Genomic DNA, 21,898 nt, shown 5'->3' with positions numbered 1-21,898 from the left:
TACATGCCAAAGCTTTATGTATGTCAACAAATTGTAGTCAGCACACAGAACAAAGTTCATAACACAACTGTGCCTCCAAGACAAGTTGTAGACTCGCCTCTTACCCCCTTTGCTTAATGCTGTCCAGTATATATTTTTCCTTCTGTTTCCCCCCTTTCACACCCAGCTAATGCAATTACAAAGACAACAGAACAATATAATTTGAGGTCAGTTGTTGTGGACTGTCAGATTGTCGTTTATAACCATCATATTTAAAAGTACATATTCTGCCAAGTGTTAGGTAGAGAAGCAGATCAGTAGCCAGAAGATATTCTATTCCACTATATTCTTACAAAACATATTAGTTTAATTGATTTTGATGTAGCTATGGTAGCTATGGTAGCTATTGCACACATATCCACGCGTACACACACAAAAACACAAATGAATTGACAAATGCACGCGTACACACACAATGAGGTTATTTAGATTCTACATCACATGATCACTAACTCAGGGGGTTAAGCACTGTGGCAGCCCTCATTCTCCACATACAACACCCGTTCTTCCAGTCACATTCTGTAAAGGTCCCTAAAGCACACACATCCCTGGGTCGCTCCTCTTTTCAGTTCGCTGCAGCTAGCGACTGGAACAAACACTCAAACTGGACAGTTTTATCTCAATCTCTTCATTCAAAGACTCAGGCATGGACACTCTTACTGACAGTTGTGGCTGCTTTGTATGATGTATTGTTGTCTCTACCTTCTTGACCTTTGTGCTGTTGACTTTGCCCAATGTTTGTACCATGTTTTTGTGTTGCTACCATGCTGTTGTCATTTTGTGTTGCTACCATGTTGTTTTGTCATGTGTTGCTGCATTGTTATGTTGTTGTCTTAGGTCTGTCTTTATGTAGTGTTGTCTCTCTTGTTGTGATGTGTGTTTTGTCCTATATTTATATTGTATTTATTTATTTAATCCCAGCCCCCCGTCCCCGCAGGAGCCTTTTGCCTTTTGATAGGTCGTCATTGTAAATAAGAATTTGTTCTGAACTGACTTGCCTAGTTAAATAAATAAAAAATATAATATGAACTAAGGTCATAAATTGGTGGTCTGTGCTGCTCAGCAAATGCAAATATAATCCCCAAAGGTCCAATAACTCAGTTGGATCTATCCATAGACCTGCCTAGTCAATGTTTAAACCTTTAAAATTGTTTTGTGAATGTGGTGGGATGAAATTGTAAGAGTGAAAATATTTGTAAGGGCCTATTAGTACCAGTCAAGTGGCTACTCTTGGCCCCACTTGGAGGTTTGGATTGAAAGCTCCACGTTTTATCATCCCCACTGCGGCCTCGTCACGTGACGTCACACGACTTCCTCACTACTCCACCCGCAGCAGCCATGATGGTAGGTGTTATTCACAATTTACTCTAGCTAGCTAACCTTATTGCTTTATGTGCAGTCATCTGACACATTCATCAGTAAACGATGCTTACGGTAATGTTAACGGTAATGTGGCTAACGCATGTTGTCTTGTGCCGTCGTCTTCTGTTTAACGTTACCTAGCAAGAAGGGCTGGACGATGGTCCCGATTTCCTCTCGGAGGAGGACAGAGGAGTAAGTTGTTTTTTTTCTTCTTAGATTAAAAAAAATATTTATCTTATTTGTCTCTGGTCGTAACAGTTAACTAGATTAGCTATTTACTTTATTGGTTTTCTGCAGTAATTACTTATTGCATGATCTGATCAGCTGTTAAGACAGGTGACAACTGACGTCAAATTGGTTGAATAGCTAACGTTAGGCTAAGTTAGCTACAGTAGTCAGCTTGACCACATCAGAAGTCAGTTATCTTCCTAGCTGGCCAGCAACGGTTACAATCCAGTAGGTAGGTAGCGCCCTCTTGTTAATTGTTAACATACGTAACCTTATTTTAACTTCTCAAATAAGAAGTATATTGCCATTGCTAACTAGTAGCACACCCATCTAACTATGCACATTATTAGCTTTCTGCTATTGTTTTGCTGGCTAGTTTGCAAGCTAAGCTAGGAAGTGCACAGCCATCATTTGACAGAGATAACTAGCCGTTATGTAATTGTTGTGTCCTGTTGGAGCATTAGCTATGTAACTAGCAGGCATTGCATGATTGCCATTCTGTTCATTCATTCAGAATGCTGAGCAATATTGTGCTAGCTTGCTAGTATAATTGGATAACAACAACATGACTTACCTTAGTAGACAAACAAATGAGGAAGACTGCTGTCAACATTAGTTTAAAGATTTACATACCATCTCATTTGTATTTTGGTATATATCCCTCTCTCCTCCAAAAGGGGAAAACAAACAGTAGAGTCTTGCTATATCTATCATCTCTTTCTGTGAATGTAGCCAGCTTTAGTTGTGGGGAATGGTGATTTTTGTACTTGGCTTGTCACTAATACAATATCTATTACAATATTTTACAGCCTAGAGCAGTCAATGTTGACCTCCAAACTGATGCAACACTCCAAGTGGACATTTCTGATGCATTAAGTGAGCGGGACAAGGTTAAGTTTACTGTCCATACTAAGGTAAGAGAGTTTGCCTATTTGTCAATATTTCTTCCTGTTTGCCCAGACACTTGGCACATAAAATGGCAATAACACAGATAAAACAATGAGACAGATATTCACACTGGATGTATAAATGTGAAGCATCCGCTAGGCCGGCAGTGGGAGAAGATGGAACGAGATGGATTTTGGACTACATTTTGATAATTTTCTCATCGATGAAACATTTGATCTCAATTCAGTTTTCTGTTCCCAAAACTGGAATCTGTCATGAACAGAGTGCACCAAGTTATGTAGACTTTACCCGTTGCAAAAGTTTTAAAAATTGCGTTGTTTAGAAGGAGTGCGAAGGCGAATGGGGTTATTTCACACACACACACTGCAAAGAGTAGGCGTTCCCTAACGGAAACATGCAGATGCATGCTAGAACGCACCAATAGGATCTCGCTTGTTCCCATTACAAACGACAGGCTGTGGTCTCTTGGTTTAGTTATACAATCTTGGCAATAATGTGCGTTTCTCTGGCTGTCTAAATTGAGACAGATGTCACATGACTTGCAATATGTTCCTCCCAGCAGTTGTGTTATCGCCACATTAATTTTGTCTTCTGAATCCTAGTGTGCATGTATGCAAAATATGCTTTGTTGAAGTCATGGAATGCAAATTAAGATCTGTGCATGATCACATTCCACTCCATTTCATGTTCAATGCAGAGACAATTCCAGTAGTCATTACCTTACACTTTAACCTCATAATGTCATGGGTTTATGTTTTTACGGCAACTTTTATCATGTTGCAAGGACTCTTGTGAAGGAAGGAATTCAATCATGATTGAAGGGGTTAACCGTTGCCTTGACACTTCAGATCATTCTGATCCAGATCGTCTGGCTTTCCCCTTTTATTGAGCTGCACATTCTAATTGGCAGAAAGATATTTTTAGAAGAGCCGTAGATATGTCATACTCTATTCGGCTATGATTTTCAGTAGAATTTGTTCCACTAGTGACCAATTCCCTTGGACTGCTGCGCAAAGAAATATGAGCCTGCGCAGAGAAGCACAAGATTCAACTTTCTACAGTTTTCCCCTTCAGTTAATACTATCATCGTTTCATTCTACTGTGGGAACTATGATTGAATAAACGTGATATTAGCCACTTTCAATGTAATATAGCTAAACAAAACAAACTATACTAAACTAAACTAAGATTTAGTTTGCAAAACTAACTGTGCAAGAGATTTTCTTGTAGGCAGAGCGCATTGGAGTAGGAGCATTGACAGGCACGGCTCAGGTCCATACTATACTTTGTCTGATTCTCTGTAATAATTGTATGGGAATAATAATGAATATTATTTTGTAAAGTGGTTCTTGCATGAAACACATTTTCAGTCACCTCCTTGTCTGAAGGACAAGTGGATAAATAGGTTAATATCGAGCCCTGCATGTTTTTTTTGTGTTTTTTTTTCAAAGTCTCATGGACTGTAGGCATTGTAGACCACACATTGGCTGCTACTATAGGCTGAATGAGAGAACAGCTATTTCCATGTTAAAATGTTATGGGATGTGTTTTTCTCCATTGTTTTTGATGGTAGGCCACTCTGGTAGGCCTATATTATGATCAAATAGCCACAGTAGCCTACTTGGTCACTGTTAAAACTGTTACTTAAAGCGGGTACAACCCTCTGTTCACAGTAAACGCGTGCCGGAAATTGCACAGAATTTTCACAACGTTCAAGTTTGTGCTCAGCAGACCTGAAATTTGCTCAGTGCAAAAAAAAAAACATTGTTAGTGACATCTGATTTCTACTGTTTTGTTTCACAGAGCACTCTTCCTAACTTCAAGCAGAATGAGTTTTCAGTGGTGCGGCAGCATGAGGAGTTCATCTGGCTTCATGACTCCTTTGTGGAGAATGAGGAGTATGCAGGCTACATTGTAAGTACTGAGCTCCATCAGAGATACTCTGTGGTTGAGTCCCAAATGGCACCCTATAAAGTAGTGCACTATATAGGGAATAGGGTGCCATTTTGGGATGTTTTGGCTCTCAGGATAAGTACATAAACTTAGTGTTTTGTAAAACAATTAATTATGAATTGTCAATCCCCTTTCTTATTCAAACTCCTTGGTTCCATGCAGTAAATGAACTTAGCAAGATGTTCAATTTCAAACACTGTACGATTCAGTGTTGATTCCCCATAGATTCCAGTGGTTTGTGGGCGCCGACATATTGGGATCCCTTCTCCTAGTTGTGTTATGTCCATCGTGTGTATGTGTGTGAAAGTCCTTTCCAATGTGCGAGTGTGGTGTATGTGTGTGTGTCCTCTCTCTTCTCCGTGTGCTGTGTGGGCACCTGAGGGTCCGATCCCCATCCCCAACCAACCTCGGAGCGGCGAGCGACAGCTGTGAGGTGTGTGTGCCGTAGCGATAGGCATCATGGCCTAGTGTGCAGCCTAATTGGGCCGTTGCTCAGCCGCCGAGTGGCCCTCGCTAATTAATTAGAAAAGGTAGTGGAGCTGAAAGTTTTAATCAGCTCTTCTCCTCTTCCTCCTTCTATATCAAACACTACCAGCCCCACCTGACAGTCACCATCTATCTGGATCTGGGGTGGGGTGTTGGGAGGGTAGATGTTTTACAGTGAAAATATTCAGATGGAAATGTTTCACATTGAAATCCCGATGTGCAAATCAGGGGAGATATGGACAGTTGCTAGCGTAGATGTTTTCTATTTTAATTATAAAGTTGAATTCCAATTTTGAAAGTTGTAAACGTTAGATATCACATTTATTGTCTGTAACTGATCCTTCTCTTTTATACCTAAGTAGACTATCTGTGTGGTCTATGTTCAGCCTATGGCCATGCTTGTCTGTACGTTACAGTGCTCAGTATATAGGCTAGTATGTGGGAGGTCTGCATTAGTTAGGATGTGGAGAAAGCCCAGTGGTCTTCCTGTGTGTAACTGTGTAACTATGTATGTGAGTGTGTGTGTATCATGTATCCGTACTGACAAGGGTCTGGACTGAACTCTGTGATCCCCCCAATAAGTATGTGAACAGTGTGTGTGTGTGTGTGTGTGTGTGTGTGTGTGTGTGTGTGTGTGTGTGGCCAATATCCCCTTTCTAAACGTCTCAAAGAGATCCTTTTCCACTCGACTGCTCCATCCCTCTATCCTCCAGAAACATTTCCCTCTCCAGAACTAAACATAATATTATTTTTGCCTCTTATCCCTATCCGTAGTTAACTAATTAAAAGCTGCCGCCCAACCCCAACACTTTCCATCTCGCTCCAAGGAGCTTTTGGAAATCACACGGCTCGTAAAAGCCAAGAAGAGCCAGAACGGTGAGGGTTTATATTTCCCTCAGAAGAAGAAGGGAAAAAGATGATTCCTAAAGAATGTGCCTGGGCTCCACTTTGGGGACTGTGTCGAGTCCCAGGGCTGTGTGCATGCAGCAGGCAGAGCACCACAATGATTTGCGGTGGAGGACCCAGTGTCTGGGAGGAATCAACAAAAGAGAGAAGAGACCGACAACAAGAGGCATGCTGAAGAGGAAGAGGCTAAGCTAGTCAACCACTTCACAAGATAGACTTGCTCTCCCTCCCACAACACTAGTAAAGAGAAGAGCTACTGCCAGTGTTCTTGGATCAGTTCTGAATATGTATGAATAGAGGATAACTATGAGGGTTGAAATCTAAACTCTGATTTCAGATCAGATCATGTAAGGTAATAATGGTAATAGACATGTTATCTAGTTGGGTCAAATAGAAAGCATAGCTGAAGCACCCTCAGAGAACATTATTTAGTGTAGAGATGCTGACTAGTGGAGATAAACTGTAAACTATAGAAATAAATAAGAGAGTCGCACACTCTATACATAGAAACTCCCGGTGATTTATTGGGTAAAACACCAATGTTTCGGCTTCACTGTGCCTTCTACACTGTGCCTTCTTCACTGTGTCCTCTTCACTGTGCCTTCTACACTGTGCCTTCTTCACTGTGTCCTCTTCACTGTGCCTTCTTCCCTGTGCCTTCTTCACTGTGCCTTCTTCACTGTGCCCTCTTCACTGTGCCCTCTTCACTGTGCCCTCTTCACTGTGCCCTCTTCACTCTGCCTTCTTCACTGTGCCTTCTTCACTGTGCCCTTCTTCACTGTGCCCTCTTCACTGTGCCTTCTTCACTGTGCCTTCTTCACTGTGCCTTCTTCACTGTGCCCTCTTCACTGTGCCCTCTTCACTGTGCCTTCTTCACTGTGCCCTCTTCACTGTGCCTTCTTCACTGTGCCCTCTTCACTGTGTCCTCTTCACTCTGCCTTCTTCACTCTGCCTTCTTCACTGTGCCTTCTTCACTGTGCCCTCTTCACTGTGTCCTCTTCACTGTGCCTTCTTCACTGTGCCTTCTTCACTGTGCCCTCTTCACTGTGCCTTCTTCACTCTGCCTTCTTCACTCTGCCTTCTTCACTGTGCCCTCTTCACTGTGCCCTCTTCACTGTGCCTTCTTCACTGTGCCTTCTTCACTGTGCCCTCTTCACTGTGCCTTCTTCACTGTGCCCTCTTCACTGTGTCCTCTTCACTGTGCCTTCTTCACTCTGCCTTCTTCACTGTGCCTTCTTCACTGTGCCTTCTTCACTGTGCCCTCTTCACTGTGTCCTCTTCACTGTGCCTTCTTCACTGTGCCTTCTTCACTGTGCCCTCTTCACTGTGCCTTCTTCACTCTGCCTTCTTCACTCTGCCTTCTTCACTGTGCCCTCTTCACTGTGCCTTCTTCACTGTGCCTTCTTCACTGTGCCTTCTTCACTTTGTCCTCTTCACTGTGCCTTCTTCACTCTGCCTTCTTCACTCTGCCTTCTTCACTGTGCCCTCTTCACTGTGTCCTATTCACTGCGCCTTCTTCACTGTGCCTTCTTCAATGTGCCTTCTTCACTGTGCCTTCTTCACTCTGCCTTCTTCACTTTGCCTTCTTCACTGTGCCCTCTTCACTGTGTCCTATTCACTTCTTCACTGTGCCTTCTTCACTGTGCCTTCTTCACTGTGCCTTCTTCACTGTGCCCTCTCCACTGTGTCCTCTCCACTGTGCCTTCTTCACTGTGTTCTCTCCACTGTGCCCTCTTCACGGTGCCCTCTTCACTGTGCCTTCTTCACTGTGCCCTCTCCACTGTGTCCTCTCCACTGTGCCTTCTTCACTGTGCCCTCTCCACTGTGCCCTCTCCACTGTGCCTTCTTCACTGTGTCCTCTCCTCTGTGCCTTCTTCACTGTGCCATCATCTAGTTGGGTCAATGCATACTTCCCAAAGGCATGCTCAAATACAGTGTGCCATCATCACAGCTTTGTCCTATAGTCTTTGGACCGAGGTGAGGTGTGACAGAGACTGAGATTGTGAAACACACACATCTTTTATCTTAGTGGCGGCGGTAGTGACACTGCATGGCGTTGTTCGTGGCGGCCCTATTCTCTGTGGCCACCTTGGCCTCCCAGGCCTCGCGGCGTGCTAATCAGTTAGCTGGTCTTATCTCCGTGTTGGCCTGGCCAAAACAAACACACACTGCCTCTTTATTGCTTTGTTTTCACATGTTACGAGGGGGAAGGAGACACCATGATTACTTTACCAGATCACCACTAGATTATTGTTGTTAGGACCAGTATTACTGTAAGTTACTGGAGTGTCATGGGGGTGGATATATACAGTAATGGATGACTGGTGATGCAGAGGTGGGAAAACTGTTTAAAAGGTGAGGTAGAGAGAAAAGGAAAGATATAAAGAGAGAGAAAGAGAGTGTGAGAGAGAAACAGTGGCTAGTCTTTTTATCTCCTTACACAGTGTTCATATTCACTCTAAATGGGTCAAATATGCCTTATTAGCAGACAGCGATAGGACTAAACGCTAAGCTAACTATGCTACACATGCTCCTCTGATAGTAAGGGAGTTAGACATAATGAAGCAGTCTTCGAAATGGTGTCATTATAGTCAGTCTGTAACGGCTACACTCCCAGAGAGTGAGAGAGAGAGAGAGAAGGAACCTGGCTGGCTCTCTCTGTCGCTAGGCTAATTGGCGTGCGTTAGCCAGTTAGCGAGGAGGAGCGAGGCCGCCCGCCCGTCCCTGTGATGTGGAGTAAAATGCCGGGGCAGGGACCCATCTCACTAATGACCAGCTTCCTCCCTACGGAGCGCCCCTCGCTCCCTCGCCATCTCCCCTGCTCCCTGCCACACACATGCTGGCACCGCCACTGCCACGGGGCAACCAGGGCGCCCTCGACCGACAAGACCCAGCCGTCATGTTGCCAAGGCCAAAGCAAGGCAGGCACCAGGGGGCATAGAGCACAGACAGCCAGAGTTGGCTGGCACCTCTCTCACGCTCCGTTGGAGCTCTCGCTCGACACCTGGAGTCGTAACCAAGGGTGACAGTGACACCCGCTAACACCCACTTTCTCTCCTCTCCCTCACACACACACACACCAGGCAGATTGACGCGCGGGCTAACAGATTCATCAGCCTGTGAAAATAGCTCAGACAGCTGGGGTAAGAGACACTAGGCTACACCCCTACCGCTAGCTGCCAGTTAGCCTCGCGCTCTTGCCTTCACTATGCATTATTAACAGGGAGCCTCTTGGCACTTGCTTAGCGACTCGTAGCCTCCGCGCGGAGCGCTAACAGAGCGCTAGCGTATCTCTGTCAGTGTGAGTAAACAAACGGCGGGGACACGGGTGTGACTGAGAAAAACGTTCTGCCACCCAGACACGAGCAGAGCGGGGGAACGGAGGAGGGGGATAAGGGGGAGGAGGAGGAGGGGGAACGGAGGAGGGAATAAGGGGGGAAGAGGAGGAGGGGGAACGGAGGAGGGAATAAGGGGGGAACGGAGGAGGGGAATAAGAGGGGAAGAGGAGGAGGGGGAACAGAGGAGGGAATAAGGGGGGAATGGAGGAGGGGAATAAGAGGGGAAGAGGAGGAGGGGAATAAGGGGGGAACGGAGGAGGGGAATAAGGGGGAACAGAGGAGGGGAATAAGGGGGGAAGAGGAGGAGGGGAATAAGGGGGAAGAGGAGGAGGGGGAACAGAGGAGGGAATAAGGGGGAACGGAGGAGGGGAATAAGGGGGGAACGGAGGAGGGGAATAAGGGGGGAAGAGGAGGAGGGGGAACAGAGGAGGGAATAAGGGGGGAAGAGGAGGAGGGGGAACAGAGGAGGAATAAGGGGGTAAGAGGAGGAGGGGAGAAAGGAGGAAGGGGGGGTGGCAGCATTCATATTTTATGGCTCCTCTCCGGCGTTTGTCCCCAGGCCAAATGCTGCGACTACAGTCTGCTAATGTCAGAGCAGCACTTAACCAGGCATTTCCACCGTGTCATGTGCATTAGGGAATACACAGAGAGAGATACGGAGGGAGGTGCAGGCTAGAATCACAAATAGGACATGGAGATGGATTATTGTTCCTGGAGCTGACATGTTTTAGCCCATATTATCAAGCAATTACAGTTTATTGTGCGCACAAGCTAGAGCATATGTGTGTGTGTGTGTCTGTGTTGCGTGCATGTGGATGTGTGTACATGGGCGTGTGTCGAGGAGGTGACTGTGTCTTTAAAGCCCGTGCTGCCTCTAATCTGGTCCATTGATAGCAACCTGGTGACAATGCTGACCTCAGCACCTCAAGGAGACACTAGATAAGACACACTCTGATCAGCATCACACATCACATCACACTCACAACAGTACAGGAGAGAAGAGAGAGATAGAAATAAAACCCCATGTCAGCACTTCTGCCAATCCATTAACGACCAAGACGACCCCCCCCCCCTCGTCACCATAGCTACAGTATTTCCTTATGAGAGTCACAGTGTATACTTGATTTCCCCCAGGTTAATGTATAGGTTCATGTAAAGGTTCATGTAAAGGTTCATGTACAGGTTTATGGGAGAGTTCAGGGATAGGACAGTGGATTGAGACTGACATGTGATAATATAGCTGTGCTGGTATGTGTGGAATGGACTGGTCACCTGTCCCTGAGTTAATCATGTTGTCATCGGGGCATTCCCTTGGCACTGGCCCTCTGGCACACAGAGAGCCTGGACGAGGCCCAGAGTAGGCCCCTCGGACGTGGCTGGCATGCACCCCGTCAACACTGAGACCAACAGAGCAATACTCCCAGAGGGAGGGGCACTGGGAGGGTGAAGTGGACACTTTCACATCCATCTGTCGTTACCTCAAGTAGCCTATAATCATTATAACATCAGACTAATATATATGGAAATAGATATACTGTACCAGGAGACCCGTCTTAATTGCAAAAGTTGTCTGACATAATATAACGCATCAATAATAGATACTAATATATCTAGAGATATTCTCATATAGTTTATGCATTAAACATTTAAATGTACCTTGCTTATTTTATGTGCAGGGCTCTCGGAGTGGTGTTGTGGTACAAGCCGCACGGCCCCTAATTTGATCCCACAGGAAGTCAACTATCAGTAAGAGGAAGTAGATTAAATCCTAAAGTGTGCCCCACCCACTTTTAACACTTTACTGACCGCAGACCTCTAGGCATGTCAAATGATAAACTGGGAGCCCTGAATGCCGATTGGCTGACAGGCGTGGTATATCAGACCGTATACCACGGGTATGACAAAACATGTATTTTTCCTGCTCTAATTACGTTGGTTACCCGTTTATAATAGCAATAAGGCACCTCGTGGGTTTGTGGTATATGGCCAATATATCACGGCTAAGGGCTGTATCCAGGCACTCCTCGTTGTGTTGTGCGTAAGAACAGCCCTTAGCCGTGGTATATTGACCACATACCACACCTCCTCAGGCCTTATTGCTTAAATATATCATGATATGGTTTCTACTCAAGTTTGTTTTTCGTGATACAGTGCATTTACTTGAGTTTCACTTGTAATTTGAGAGAGAGTTGATCCATTGATTAGCTAGTAGACTTCTTCAAAGTAGAGAAGCTGTAGCTTTAGAAACTGAGTTCACAGGGCATAGTGAGAAGGATCGCGGATGGTATCGACAACGAGTGTGTGAGTCGAAACCAGATGAAACAGATTAATTACGTTGGTGTTTTTCAGTGTGTGTGTGTGCGTGCAAGTGTGAGGGAGAGTGTATATTATTAATCTTGTTCAAAGGCAGGTGGTTTTAGCAGTGAGTGGGACATGTTAAGAGAAAGTGAAGGAGATAATACCAGCAGAGCCCTTGGACTTAACACACAGCACTAATGAGAGATAACTCCGATTAGCAATTAGCTTCTACCAAAGCAAAAACAATAGAAACTAAATCAGCACCAAGGCTAACGACTAACCAAACGCAAAAACATCTATGGGTGAGCTTAGCGCTTAGCTTAGCACCATTTCACTCGGTGGGATCCTGAGGCGACGGGGTGGAAACGAGGGAGAGGAGGGAGGTGAGAAAGGTTGTGTTTACCTCTCTTTCAGTAGAACGATCTCTTATCATCCCTCGTTATCATCCTAATGCTCCCATTTCCCCCCACTATTTCTGATCCCTGGTTCATCCATAATTGTCTAGCTGGAGTGTGCTACGTTGCTAGGCTAATGCAGGCAGATTGCCGTGATGTTTTCTCTGGCTATTTATGAGGTGAATTGCCACTTACACCCCCCCAGCAGGTTAGCGTTAGCGGCGGCGCTACTAAATCTGGGCTAACCGCGGCTAAAGGGAAATAATGTACTGTATGTCGAGTGGGTGTAAAATAAGAAACCAAAATCAACACTGGTTTTTCCATCCGCTTATAGACCACTTACTTATTATAGCAGTGGTTACAAACCGTTATGCTAATCCAAAAGCTAATTAAATTAGCTTACATTACAAGAAATCATCTACAGGGGCTTTATGAATACATCCCCTTTAACTCTCCGCACTTCAAAAAGCCAGTTTTCCACTGCTTGTTAGCAAGAGGCCGTGATCTGAGAGAGCAGAGCCCAGCGCACTGCGGCTAAAGGCAAGCCAGGTCTCTTAAGTGTCTGTCACCCAGTGATCTAACCTAAAGGAAGCTCTTTGTAGGTCTACCGTGTCTCTGTGTCTCCTCAGTGACTACTGGGATGGGGATGAGTCCTAGCTACACACACACACACACACACACACACTAGCTGCTGTGTTCCGTGCCTGCAGGTGACAGCAGGGCTTTGTGTTGTCTAATCCTGGTGGAGCTACAAGACATTAAAACAGTGAAGTGATCTCTGAGCTGTAGCTGCTTCCAGGGATAAGTCTCGTCTTGTCTTCACACTGATGGGAGGTTAAAAACAGAGAACTCACTGTAACTCTTTCCTTCTGTTTCACTAGCCTTTTTTTCGTCTCTCTTTATATTTCACCCTCTCTAGTTCTCTGCCTCTTTCTCCCCCCCTCCCTTTCTCTGTTTTCAGGTCACTCTCCTTTTCCCCTGTAGCCAGCCTCTACTTCTTTACGCTCTATTCCCCCTCCCTCCCTCCCACTCCTGGTCTTATAGATCTGCTGAGGTCTCGGGAGGAAAATAGAAGTCAAGCTATTGTCATTTCAAACAGTGTGATAACCAGACACCGGGCTGCCCACTGACAACTCTGGCGAACCGCTGGGGGTTTGACTGTTAGCTCTCCTCCTCTCTCTCATCCCTCCCTCCCTCTTTTTTCTGTATATCTCGCAGAACAGCTAGCCTCACTCTACCTTCTCTCCATCCCCCTTCCCCTCCACCTCTTCTCTACCTCAGTATATCCCCCAACCTCAATCCCCCCTTCGCCACCCCCTCCCTCTCCCCTCCTCTCTCTCTCTCTGTGTTGTCGGGGTAGCTAGTTGCTAGTAGTTGTTGTTGTTGATGCCTGGTGCTGTGTATGTGCTCTGTGCTGCTGCACTCTTCCTCTCCTCTCCTTTGCCGTGGGGACCAGGGGAATAGTTGTCTTGGTTGTACCAAGGTCAGTGCTCTCCACATGACAGTTCTCTTGCCTCCTCGACAAGCAGGGAAATCAATACTTTCGGACTGTGGCGCTGCCCTCGGTGTAACAACTACACAGCTGCCTTCCCCGTGCTGAGGCACCTGACACGTCTCTCCACATCTACACAACCCGGCCCGGGAGAGACACAAACCCCTCCATCTATCTGATCCGCATCCCAGAGCAGTCTCTTTCTCTCTCTCTCCCCCCTTCTTTCGCTCTCCTTTTCTCTCTCCCCTTCTCTCTCTCTCCCCTTCTCTCTCTCTCTCTCCTTTGATCTCTCTTTACCGCTCTCCTTCTCTCTCTCTCTCTCTCTCGCTCTCTCCCCTTCTCTCTCTCTACTTTTATCTCTCTTTACCGCTCTCCTTCTCCCTCTCTCTCTCTCTCTCTCTCTCTCCTTCTCTCTCTCTCTCTCTCTCTCTCTCTCTCTCTCTCTCTCTCTCTCTCTCTCTCTCTCTCTCTCTCTCTCTCTCTCTCTCTCTCTCTCTCTCTCTCTCTCTCTCTCTCTCTCTCTCTCTCTCTCTCTCTCTCTCTCTCTCTCTCTCCTTCCCTCTCTCCTTCCCTCTCTCCTCTCCTTCTCTCTCTCCTTCCCTCTCTCCTCTCCCCCTCTCTCTCTCATGTATCTCCCTTGCCGTATGTATGATGTTGTGTTGTTTGGTTATATGTTACTTTACTTTAAAGATATGCAGACTCCAGAGGTGAACTTTGCTTGGATAAGTGGTGGAGTGTCTCTAGGTGTGAATGTGTTTATACATGTACGTACACTTTGAGAGTGGCATCGGAGAATGCAGTGGAGAGAAGGAGAGAGAGACAGAAAAGAAGACATGCCACAGGCGACATTTTTAATGCTCCACCTAAGGCCTGAACATGCCTCCCTCCACCTTTTGACTGCCAGCTAGACGCTCAGAGAACGAGGGGAACGACAAAAAGACAGCGAGGGAGAGAGAGCCCTGGCTGCGTGCCCCAAAGCGATTGTTAACCCTGCCTCTTGGCCTGCCTCTAATGAGGAGGAGAGAACTGCATGGCCAATTACAGCTGCAGTCAGTCCCCCAGCAGTCAGTGACTCGGTGTAAAACTCTCTGTCTGTCTATCTCTGCCCCCGAGGAGGAGGGCCAGGATCGACTGGAGACCCCCTCTCAGTCACTTGGAGACACACAGGGAGCCAGAGACAGACAGAGAGACTGCTGGGGAAAAGGGGGGAAAAACATCCACAAGTGCGGCTGAGAAGCTCTTGTATGACAGTGGCTTGGGGAGGTGTGTGTGTGTGTGTCATCCATCACCACAAGCATTTTTCCTTCCTCCCCATACTTCCCTGTCCCCTTCCTCCCCATACTTCCCTGTCCCCTTCCTCCCCATACTTCCCTGTCCCCTTCCTCCCCATACTTCCCTGTCCCCTTCCTCCCCATAATTCCCTGTCCCCTTCCTCCCCATACTTCGCTGTCCCCTTCCTCCCCATACTTCCCTGTCCCCTTCCTCCCCATACTTCGCTGTCCCCTTCCTCCCCATACTTCCCTGTCCCCTTCCTCCCCATACTTCCCTGTCCCCTTCCTCCCCATACTTCCCTGTCCCCTTCCTCCCCATACTTCGCTGTCCCCTTCCTCCCCTGGCCTGAGAAAATGCATCAAAGAAAACAAACAGCCACTTTAATGAATTAGATATTGAGCGGATCATTATAAGAGCTCTATTAAGTCAACATGGGACACAATAAGAGACTGTAACCTGGGGATGAACGGGCCTGTGTTGTTAAAATGAGAGGGGATATAAAACACTTAACCCTCCCACTGCCTTGTCAATGAGGCCCACTGCAAGCCAGTCCAACTCTCTTTCTGGTCTTACTTGACACAGCTCACTAGAATACAGGGGTAAGGTTGGAGCAGGACACGTTGTTGTAATGTTTAGAGGACAGCGTTGAGATGGCGTCAGTGTTGGGTCTATCTGGCTCACATTGGAACAGAACGTGTGGTGGCTGTCCTAGGGAGAGAGACAGCCACATGGGAGTCTGCTCTGGTCCTATCTGTTCCAACACGACTCTGCTGTGTTCCAACAGGCACCTCCTCTCTCGCGCTCCCTCCCTTCCCTCGCTATGTGTGGCGGAACCACAAAGGCGGCAAAGCATCATGGGAGCCTGCCATTACAGAGGCAGCCCATGGGGATATGACTTGTTCTTGTAACATAAGGTTTTCTTTCTTCCTTCTCTCGTTCCCTCTCTCGTTCCCTCTCTACAGGACTTAATGGGCTTGCAGCACATACTCTCCAGTGGCAAGACTTTAAACAAATGAAAAGGAGATTTGTACTCCTGTTTATTTTTTGGACCCCGTTACAAATGGACAGACAGCAGAGACACGTTTAGAAAAATGAAAATAATGAAAGAAATAAAAAATGGTGGAGGATCCAAACTCCAAATGCTTTTAATGAGAAAGAGGATGGGTTTATAAGACGTGTGGTGTGAAAGTGAGACAGACAGACAGACAGAGAATTGACAAGAATGACATGATCCATCTGTTCAGGCTGATAACTGTTTTCATTGGCTCAGGCTCAGAAGTAGTACTTAACTTAAGAAGTCCCAGCCCGCCTTGCTCAACACTGCACAGTGCTGACTCCTAGGCTTTCTATTGGGCCAACCATGTACAGGGGAGATTTTCCTTTCTGATAAGTATCTCATAACTAATCTGTGACATATTGGTGTCAATTTAGTCAAAGTGATATTATTTCTTGGCGTATTCCAGGCACTGGACAAGAGGATAAGACAAAGACAAAGAACCTCCTCTCCTGACTATTACTGGACAAGAGGATAAGACAAAGACAAAGAACCTCCTCTCTGACTATTACTGGACAAGAGGATAAGACAAAGACAAAGAACCTCCTCTCCTGACTATTACTGGACAAGAGGAGACGCCTGTTTTTCACTTCCCCCGTTTGATTGAGAGATTTCAGGGGAGGTGTCTTCCCCCGTCTCCTCCTCTGTTGGATGGAAAGAATCTAAACAGCCCCATCTCCTCCCTGTTTCCCCTCCAACAGACAGGCTTTCTCCTGAATTAAAAGAGGAAACAATTGATTTTCTCCATTGCTTAAATTTGCAACCTAATCCCCTAGATATATCTTGGATATACGGCCTTGTCGATAGATGTCCCTGAGACTGACAGAAAGCAGGCCAGATGTACAGTAGAGGAGAGAAGGGGGGGTGGGAGGAAGGAGGGAAGGAGGGATGAGACAAGACAAAGGACAGACTGGGCACACTCTGGTAGCAGAGGTTCCAGTGCCTCAGCTGGTTGGAAGTTGAAACATGGGATTAGTGGGTTTGATTCCTGCATGGGTCAGATAGATACACTTCCTCGGCCGGATGTTACGACGGATAAAAGTGCCTGAGAAATGACCTTATCACACTGGCCAAATATGGGCATGACCCGGTCACACATCAAATGACTAGTCCTATGAGATCCAGTATTACTGGGCGTGATCTATTGTAGGTCCACATTACCAGAACAACCTCCTATTTATACTAGTTCTACATTACAACACTAATAAATCCATCACCAACGTACGTCTGCTTAGTGTCACCAGCCACCGGCCAACGTAGCCATCAAATCACGTCCAGTTACACAAGAAGAACCCAGCAAACCAAGCAACTGAAATGAAGTGGCCTGGGACTGAAAGCCTCACATGGAGAAACTGGGAAACAGGATCCAGGGACCTCGCAGTACCAGCCACAAACAACACACAGAAACTCCTCCACCCTAATTCACTAGAAGTACCAGGGTGTTCTCATATGGCCCTTAATGTACCCTATAAATCTCTGGTATGCTGTTTTAGCTCAATGTAAAGCGTTGGACTAAACAGCATGACTGAGGTAGTGCAGAGACTATAAGGAGACTGTCTGTGTACTAGCAAAGCTTATTGCTGACAGGGGTGGTTCCATTCAGTAATGGTGACCGTAAGGATTGTGGGGACCTTCTAGTCCTGCTGTGTGGTTTGAGGGGACTCATTCCTGTGGATGTGGGTGTCTGTGACTGATGTCGTGTCAACTCCTCCGGTCCTCTTGTGCTCCTAAACCCTATCCCATAAACCCCCTGTAGGGGTATGGCCCTCTGCCAGGGGCTGTGCTGTTGTTGGCACGGAGTTCTCTGTGGTCCCGGTCCTTGAGAAGGCCATCGTATACCACTGTACACGTGCATGCACACACACACACACTCTCTCGCACACACACACACACACTTTCTCTCTCTCTCTCACACACACACACTCTCTCGCGCACACACTTTCTCTCTCTCTCTCACACTCACACACACACACACACACTTTCCCATCCACTCACACAAACCAACACACATACAGTAAAATACAGACCTTCCTCACACGCATAATTACGCAGTAATAATACACAACAAAGAAACACACACACCCCCACACACACAGAAACACACACAACACAATGTATCCTTCACGGCCCCCTCATCTGGTTCCAGTTTGGTGCAGATGCTCAGGTTTTATTGCTTCAGTCTAGTATTTCATGGCAGATTTACCCGGCGGTTTGGTCCTTCATCAACTACAGCTCTAATGACGCCACATCTCTTGTAAATTGCGGCGCACCAATAATCTTCTGCTCAAAAAGGGACTATTGCTGCAACTCCCCGGATCAGCTCAGACTCCCATGCTGCTCACACACACACACACACAGGATCAGCTCAGACTCCCATGCCGCTCACACACACACACAGGATCAGCTCAGACTCCCATGCCGCTCACACACACACACACACACACAGGATCAGCTCAGACTCCCATGCCGCTCACACACACACACACACACACAGGATCAGCTCAGACTCCCATGCCGCTCACACACACACACACACACACAGGCACGCACACTCAGCATAGTCCTAGTTTCCGCTCCGTCTTCATTGTGACCGTCACCCACACAGGGATATCTATGCTGTCACCACTCTATTCCACTCTAGTGGACGGACAGAATAGATCATTGGGATCCTAGTGGGTTGTCTGGTTGGCGTTAATAGTTTCAGGTTGTTTCGTCGTTGTTGTTTTATTAACAATGTAAAAAAAGGAACACACATTCTCTTTCCATTTACCTGCTGCTAGGCTGCATTTATGAAACATTCCTGTCTTGTTTAGCTAGACTGGTTTCCCCAATGAACCTCTCGAATGCCATTTCTTTTTAAATGTCAGTCCACTAAAGTAGCTGTTCATAAAACTACTTCTATTATACTCTAACTATTAAGTGAGCACACAAACACACTTATTATCTCCCTCTCTCTCTTTATATCTCTCTCTCTTTATATCTCTCTCTCTCCCTCTCTCTCTTTATATCTCTATCTCTCTCTTTATCTCTCTCTCTCTTTATATCTCTCTCTCTCTTTATCTCTCTCTCTTTATATCTTCCTCTCTCTCTGTGTGTACTGTATGTATATATATATATATATATATATATATATATATATCCCTATCTCTCTTTATCTCTCAATTCAATGGAGATATAATGGTGGATAAATCCACTTCGGGCTAGGGGGCAATATTTTCACATCCAGATGAAAAGCATGCCCAAAGTAAACCGCCTGCTACTCATGTCCAGAAGCTAGGATATGCATATAATTGGTAGATTTGGATAGAAAACACTCTAAAGTGTTTGTCCTCGGCGAAACCCTGAGGACAGATGGGTTTTCTATGTGGATCTAGATTTCTAAGGCAGTTGCTTGCCGTTCCTGTCGCTTCCACTGGATGTCAACAGTCCTTAGAAATTGGTTGACGTTTTACCTTTGAGAAATGAAGAAGTAGGGCTGTTCAGAACGAGGGTCGGGTCTAGTGTGCTGTTGTGGTTGGGGCGCGCAACCTGAAAGCGCCACTTTGTTTTATCCGCTATTGAACGCAGTTTATCCCGTCTTAAATTTGATCGATTATTTACGTAAAAAAATACCTAAAGTTGTATTCGGAAAGTTGTTTGAAATATTTGGATCAAGATTACAAGTAACTTATTAGATATTTTGTAGTCATGTTGCGTGAGTTGGAACCGGTGTTTTTCGGAATCAAACGCTCCAAATAAATGGACGTTTTGGAGATATAACGACGGAATTTATCGAACAAAAGGACCATTTATGATGTTTATGGGACATATTGGAGTGCCAACAGAAGAAGTTCTTCAAAGGTAAGGCATGAATTATATCGTTATTTCTGAGTTTTGTGTTGTGCCTGGCAGGTTGAATTATGATTGTCATGTGTTTGTTTGATGGGGTGCTGTCCTCAGATAATAGCATGGTTTGCTTTCGCCGTAAAGCCTTTTTGAAATCTGACATGGTGGCTAGATTAACAAGTAGTTAAGCTGTATTTTGGTGTATTGCACTTGTGATTGATTTTTTAAATTTTGCGCTCTGCAATTTCACTGGTTGTTGTCAAAATGTTCCGCTAGCGGAACCCCTAGCCTTAAAAGGTTTTAAGGGGATTTATTGGCATGGGAAATACATGTTTACAATGCCAAAGCAAGTGAAATAGATAAACAAAAGTGAAAAAAACTATATAAATTAATAGTAAACATTACACTCACAAAAGGTCTCTCTCTCTGTCTTCAATAAATGCTTTATTGAATGGTGGCAATGTATACGAAGTATTACAAAAATGAACAGTATATTAGAGCAACAATTTTAACAGAAAAAAAACGAATCATACATGGAAAGATTATACTCAAAATTCTCTCCCTCTCCTCCCTCTCGCTCCTCTATCTCCCTCTATCTGACAAGGGAACGCGAGGCCCTGACAGAAGAGTTGTGTTGAGTGTCTCTTAGCTGGCTCGTTAGTCCTGATGGCTTAAATGATTTCATCACTATTAATGACAGGGACCACGGCGCCCCGTGACGACTCGCCAGATGCTCAGGGACCGCTGCGCATCCCTCTCTCCTGTCTGTCTCTCCACTCTCCCTCCATTCTCCTCTAACTCACTCTCTCCTTCCCTCTGTGTCTCTGGCTGATTGTCCTCTACATGTCCCCTGCATTGCTCTGTATTCTACCTTTTCCTCTCCTTTCATCCCTCCATCCTCTCCTCCTTGTCCACATTGTGAGTAGTGTGTCAGAGGCAGGAAGTAGAAAGGTTAGTGGTAAAGGTTATGGACTATGGTTGTGGACAAACTGTAGGTTGTGGACTTGATGCTATAGTGCAATGCCAAGCAATATAACCCTGCTACTCATTCCCCTACGAATGAACTACAGGCATCCAATCTAAAGACAAGAGGTCCCAGAGGGACACAGCGTCATTTGACTGATCAATAGAGAGATAAGGAAGAGGTCAGCTGGCATAGAGCCAGGTCCTTCTCAAGAGATTAAACCAATCAGAACGATGCCTCCCAACAAGGAAGTGTTTTGCACCCAATAAGCATTTCCCAATTCCCCATACCTGTGTTCGCTTATTAAGCCATCCGACATAATGAGTTGATTTTCAGACAGCGACTTCATTTCGCGACTGCATCACGGCATTGATTTTATTTTCATTCATTTGGCTAATGAAGAGAGCGTGAGCCGTTTGAGCCGCTCCTCCGTGCCAGCTTCATAATGGCGTTTTAATTCCAGGGGCGTGTGCAGGAAGCTAGTCTTTAAGTGGCTGCATGCAGAGGCTCTGTGTCCTTCCTTGTATTGTGGACGGATGGCTTCTTATGAGGATACCACATCTCGGGGTCAAAGGTTTTCACAACACCCCATTACGCTAACAGGGTGTTCAGCCTTAATATGATATGCAACTTACTGTACATGGTGTAACCTTCTTGTACAATTCTGTATAGTAATTCATCATTACCAATGTTGCTCTCATTGTATGTAAAATAAACAGTAGATTATTGATGATGAAATGCTGGCTGGAATATATGGATGCTAAGAAGTTGGCTGACATATTTGTATTTCTCATGACATGGATTCCTTAATTCCTATAGTGGTCCATGTTATAAAATTGGGAACTGGACTAGAACTACAAGCTGTTACTGTGTTCTACTCCCAGGGCCTAAAACCTCCATTGATGTGAATGGCTCTAGGCTTCCCCATGAAACAGACAGCGGGGACTACGTCTTTAAAACCAGCTTTCTTATTGGAGATATGGTCATTACATACATCTCTCCTATGTCCCAGACCAGGCTTTAGATAAATACATCTCTCCTATGTCCCAGACCAGGCTTTAGATAAATACATCTCTCCTATGTCCCAGACCAGGTTTTAGATAAATACATCTCTCCTATGTCCCAGACCAGGCTTTAGATAAATACATCTCTCCTATGTCCCTGACCAGGCTTTAGATAAATACATCTCTCCTATGTCCCAGACCAGGTTTTAGATAAATACATCTCTCCTATGTCCCAGACCAGGGTTTAGATAAATACATCTCTCCTATGTCCCAGACCAGGCTTTAGATAAATACATCTCTCCTATGTCCCAGACCAGGCTTTAGGTAAATACATCTCTCCTATGTCCCAGATCAGGCTTTAGATAAATACATC

The 21,898-nt window shown here is 45.6% G+C and overlaps 1 protein-coding gene and 1 long non-coding RNA gene across 5 annotated transcripts in view; one reads left to right on the top strand and one right to left on the bottom strand.

Annotated features, from left to right (window-relative positions):
- Positions 1-21,898, bottom strand: part of bnc2 (basonuclin zinc finger protein 2) — a 276,585-nt gene that overhangs the window by 106,154 nt on the left and 148,533 nt on the right. The gene's annotated exons all lie outside the window — the stretch shown is intronic.
- LOC116360049 (uncharacterized) lies at positions 1,286-14,470 on the top strand. The gene is made up of 6 exons (XR_004206889.1): positions 1,286-1,383; positions 1,543-1,593; positions 2,439-2,543; positions 4,342-4,452; positions 4,671-4,672; positions 14,461-14,470. It is a non-coding gene; the product is annotated as an uncharacterized LOC116360049 (long non-coding RNA).

The sequence above is a fragment of the Oncorhynchus kisutch genome, unplaced genomic scaffold, assembly GCF_002021735.2.
Source record: "Oncorhynchus kisutch isolate 150728-3 unplaced genomic scaffold, Okis_V2 Okis07a-Okis12b_hom, whole genome shotgun sequence".
NCBI classification, from domain to species: Eukaryota; Metazoa; Chordata; class Actinopteri; order Salmoniformes; family Salmonidae; genus Oncorhynchus; species Oncorhynchus kisutch.
Note: the sequence above shows the minus strand (reverse complement) of the source record. Positions and strands in the feature narration are given on the sequence as shown.